Source organism: Lepisosteus platostomus, chromosome 3 (genome assembly GCF_059453375.1).
Source record: "Lepisosteus platostomus isolate fLepPlt1 chromosome 3, fLepPlt1.hap1, whole genome shotgun sequence".
NCBI classification, from domain to species: Eukaryota; Metazoa; Chordata; class Actinopteri; order Semionotiformes; family Lepisosteidae; genus Lepisosteus; species Lepisosteus platostomus.
The window spans coordinates 69488861-69494383 of NC_142613.1; positions in this window are offsets into that span (position 1 = coordinate 69488861).

Sequence of the window (5523 nt, forward strand, 5' to 3'; positions counted from 1 at the left end):
TGTGGTGAGTGTACTGGTGCATTATGGCTGCTGTTGCATCATCCAGGTGAGAGGAGTCCCCATGACCTGTAAAGTGCTTTGAGTGGAGTGGAGTGTCCAGAAAAGCACTATATAAGTGTAAGCAATTATTATTAATAATATCCTTTATGTAATTAAGACAATCTAAGGCTTTAAAATCTACAAGGTCCACTTGCATTTACCTGGCCTGGGACCCACCTTCCATCTTCTCCTCATTGAAATCTCAATTTACATGGTCTTTTTGTAACGGCACTGTTGCCAAAATGTATGTATTACTGGACCCCATGCGATAGCTGGTTAATCTCACTCGTCGGGTTCGAGAGAGAGAGAGAGAGAGAGAGAGAGAGAGAGAGAGAGAGACAGGTATATTTAGTCAAGTTGAAGGATCAGGAAACCTAGTTAGAGTCAAATAGCAGGTCAGGAAGCCGGAGCTTCAGAAGTTTAACAACAATCAGGAAGTCTTCAAGAGCGAGAACTAGGAGCTCCACTGGTATAACCGACACTGAGCGTTGTGGGGATGGTAACGAGCCCTGAAGTCCTCTGGGACGCAGACGGTGCGGTGGTGAGCGAGAGGTGGGGTTGGGTGATTAGTCTGCAGGAATTGGAAAGGGCTAGTGTGAACTTGAACTTGAACTTTATTGCCATTTGTAACCGGTACTGGTACAATGGAATTCTTACTTACAGAAAGTCTCTCGATTGTAAAACAAGTGTAAAAAACAAGACAAAGTGCAAACAGTGCATCAAGACAATGTACAAACAAACAATAGACAATGTGCAAGTAAACATGTAGACAGTTTGAATGTAAACAATACAGACGTGTAAACAATGACTGGAGATGTGCGATAGATAAGAAATCATAAAGAGGTAGATGGTGATGGCTAAATGTGTTCGCCAGTCTCACTGCTTGTGGATAGAAGCTATTGAAGAATCTAGTGGTAAGTGTCCGTATGCTCTTATATCTCTTGCCTGAGGGCAGTGGGGTGAAGAGCTCATGCCCGGGGTGGTGACTGTCCTCTGTGATGGCCAGAATTCTACCACGGCAGCGGTCCTCATAGAGCTGTTTAATCTCGGTGAGACCGCAGCCGATGATCTTCTGGGCCATATTGATCATTCTCTGCAGTGCCTTTCTTTCTCGCGAAGAGGTGTTGCCGTACCACACGGTGATCCCGTTGGTGAGGACGCTCTCGATGGTGCAGCGGTAGAAGTTCACCAACACATGTATTGGCATCCCCCATCGCTTGAGGCACCTCAAGAAATAAAGGCACTGCTGAGCCTTCTTCATGATAGAGTCAGTGTTCACAGTCTAGGTTAGATCTTTAGATCTTTAGATCTAGTGTCTGATTATGTGTGGTCGTGATGCTTTCAGAGAGCTCATCTCTGTTTGAAACAGTCATGTTATCCTCGGCCAGACTCTCCCTTTCCATAGACCTGCTTTACGAATAGAGATTACAATCCATATAAACCGCCATTTTCCTCCTTTCAAGCCAGCTGGTTTCAACCTGCTGTCAATATCCCCTGTGCAGACAAAGACAGGGTCTGGCAATGACCAGAAAGCTTCTGCACCTCCAGAAGAAGATGAGTCAACAGGTTTTCTCTTTACATCTGACCGCTGGAATCTTGATCATCCTTGGTCCTTTGTTCGTAATGCAGAACTGTTCTCACTGAGAGGACATCATGGGCCTCCATCCAGGACAGGTCACGATGTGGGTTCAGCAAAGGCCAGATGTTAATATTCTTCCCACTCCTTTTTCCTGTGTTAAACTCATTTCCTCCTTCTCCTGTATGATAGAACACAAACCCAATAATCTTTATTACACTTTCCCAACCCTTGATTTGTAATAAATCTTTTGAGAAGGTTATATGGGTCTGACATGCCAAAAGCCATTGGGACTGCTAACAGGGTCTCACACTAGAATGTCCTGCAACGCACTTGGTCATGAACCATGCTGTCGAATCTGTCACACCTTTGTCCCCTTTTCTTTATTGCAGCATACTGTTTCCCTTATAATTATTTTCCTCTTTGAGTGACCTAGAAAACTAAAACTACATCTTCTTACTACTTTTTACTGTGAAGTGCACACAACTGCGCCTTCTGATAACCACATGGGATTATTACTAATGTAAAAATTAAATGCACCCCTTTATATAAATCTGTTTAAATTTACACCCCTTAAGAACAGAACTAAATTCTAAACTTCAAAATAATTATTCCTCTTAATTCTCCGCAGCTTCCTCTCGTTCCCTCCTGGAGTACCAGCTCAGACACAGCCTTGCCTGGGACGTCACCCATCTCCAGCAGTGGCCGAGAATGCTTTCTCCCTGGCTGTGCTCACTGTTATATAGAGAGACATCAGCAATGTGCAGTCCCTGTGGATTTCTCTGCCGCTAGGTAGGTCTACTCGTTGCTGGAGTGATGATGTGCCGTTTCCAGAGCAATTTGCAAGTGTAATCCAGCTCCTTAGGGTGACACAGTGGCGCAGTGGTTAGCCTTGCTGCCCTGCAGCACTGGGTTCAATTCCTGGGGTGCTCTCTGCGTGGAGTTTGTATGTTCTCCCCTTCTTCCCATGGGTTTCCTCCCACAGCCCCTAACCATACTGGTAGGTCAATTGGCTCCTGGGAAAGTTGCCTCCAGTGTGAGTGTCTTTGTACAAGCCCTGCAGTACACTGGCATCCTGTCCAGGGCGTCCCCTGCCTTGCGCCCATTGCTTGCTGGGATAGCCTCCAGCTCCCCGGTGACTCTGAATTTGATGAAGCTGTTAGAAGATGAAAAGAAAAACGAAATCCAACCCAGTGCGCAACATGACAGTGAAGTGCTGGGGCCAGTCACAGATAGGGGTACACACAATGGGACAAACACCCCGTAGAATCCCTGCACACCGAGTTCTGAAAAAACATTCACACACTGTGCAGAGAAAACTACCAAAAGATGCATAAAGGCCAGAATTTGTCCAAATCCCACAACTAATTATCAGAAGAGAAAATGATATATTAGTAACACTTATAAAGCAGTGACCAGAACTCCTACCAGCACAAGACCCTGCTGAAGTAAGAGCTGAAGAGCCGATCCCTTCACCCCGTAACTACCCTGAGTCACTCTGGCACCAGCCAGTGTCAGGAAGAACTGTTGACAGCCCCACAGATGAAAGTCAACTAAATCACAGCACAAACAAAGCGACACTGGGACACGCACAAAACAAACACAGCACAACCCGGAAGAATAATAACAATTGCTTACACTTACATAGCGTTTTTCTGGACACTCCACTCAAAGTGTTTCCCAGGTAATGGGGATCCCCTCCACCACCACCAGTGTGCAGCCCCACCTGGATCATGTGACAGCAGCCAAAGTGCACCAGTACGCTCCCCACACACCAGCTCTCTATGGGGAGCAGAACAGAGTGATGAAGCCAGTTCATAGATGGGGATTATCAGGAAATTCATGATTGGTATAGGCCAGGATTGGGAAATTTGGCCAGGACGCTGGGGTAACACCCCTATTCTTTTAGAGAAACGCCCTGGGATTTCTAATGACCACAGAGAGACAGGAACTCGGTTTTACGTCTCATCCAAAGGATGGTGCCTTTTTTACAGTATAGTGTCCCTGTCACTATACTGGGGTATTAGGACCCACATAGACTGGAGGGTGAGTTTCCCCTACTGGCCTCTCTAATGCCTCTTCCATGCTACAGGACCCTAAAAAGACAATACATACACGCCGCGTATATGCCCGGGGTGAGAGACAGCAAAGTGAAACAGTTAAGAAAGGGCAGGCTGTGCTCCCACTGCCAGTGGGGAGAAAGAGGGACAAAGATATACTTTCTACTGAACTGCAACAGATACTCCAGAATTAAACAAACAGTCTTCCCTAAAATAACAAAACTCATCCCAGCCTTTTCACGAATGACCAGAATCAGAACAGCTTCCGATCCTACTGGGAGAAGGGAGACTAAACCAAACAGAGCTACAGCCCAGTTTGTGATGACCTGTCAAGGCCCGAGGAGCAGAGAGTGTTATTCGCTGTTAACGCCATTGGTTCTGCAACACTGGAATTAATCGGTCGTGACAGCAAAGCTGGCTGAATCTGATCTGTGATTCACGTGGTTACTCTGGAGGGTTTCCCCAATGTGCGCTGTTGCTGGTGTACCCGGGTAATGAGGTGTGGGACAGGAATCAGGAATAGCCCCTCCCATAGGCTGGTAGATTACATAGATTACCTGATTTGTACATAATCTCTGGATAACCTCCCGTGTTTTTTTCTATTTAAAAGAAATACCGCACACGATCGACTATGAAGCTGCCAGAACTAGGAGGGACCCGGTGTATCCTGCCTTTCACCTGTTGCTTGCTGGGATAGGCTCCAGGCCACTGTGACCCTGATTTAGATAAAGCGGTTAGAAAAACGATGGATGAATGGATGGTAATTTAATCAAGTTTGAAATGGTTGTTAGATTAATTGTATTACATAAACAATTCACTTCTAACAACACAGGTTACGAATGAGAGGAGGCCAGCTTGTCTGGTAGGTAGCAGATAATGGATCCAAGGATCTCATTCCAGATGATTTCGGGAATCGGCTTCAACCACATGGCTGGTTCCACACTCCTACAAGCCTTTGGGTAAAGGAATGCCTCCTATTCGTACATTTTAAATGCCCGTAGTTTCCACTGGTGTCCTCTGGTTCATTTTTCACCGTTCACTTTCGAGAACTCTGCTGGGTTGACTTTGTCAGTGATTTGGGAGTTCTGATGTCTTGAATCAGGCACGTTGTACTCTTCTCTCTTCAGGACTGAAAAGTTGGAGTTCTTTCAGCCTGGCAGTGCAGGACATGTCTTGAAGTTCTGGAATAATGTGTCTGGTTGATCTTTCTTGGACTGAACCCAGAAATCTGTAGAATTGTTGAAAAGGCCTAATAAAAATTAAAACTAACAGTTGGAGACAAATTGTAACCTCATTATAAACTCCCGTAATCTGTTTCTCTTTCTATCTGGTGCATTTTAAAATGCAAGAAATTACTTATTAAAAAACAATATCAAATGTAATCTATTTGCCCCAGACCCTGTATTGGACTCAGCGGCTAAATTATTGATAATTTGGCGTTTCTGCTGCCAATAACTGTTGCTAGCTTCAAGGAGCTACTACTGAGCACCAAACACCAACATTTCACATTCTCGTGTCTGATGTCCAACGATCTTTAATCTGCACAGATCTTTAATAATATATAATACATAATAATATGTGACGATCTCCAATTTGACATGCTGTTTAGACCACGTTGGGGATAGCAATGATAAAATTACTTTATATGGTGCCTTAAAAAAGTAATCCTTTGAAAGTAAAGCACAAGGCACACAAATAAACAGATACCGACGATAAAACAATCACGGCAAAAAGTCTTTCTGAAAAAAGATGACCCATATCTGTATCAAAATGCATAGACTCAAAAAGATGCAAACACGAACTCCCTGCAGCGCCAGTCAGTCACATGACACTGCTCTGCGCTCACGT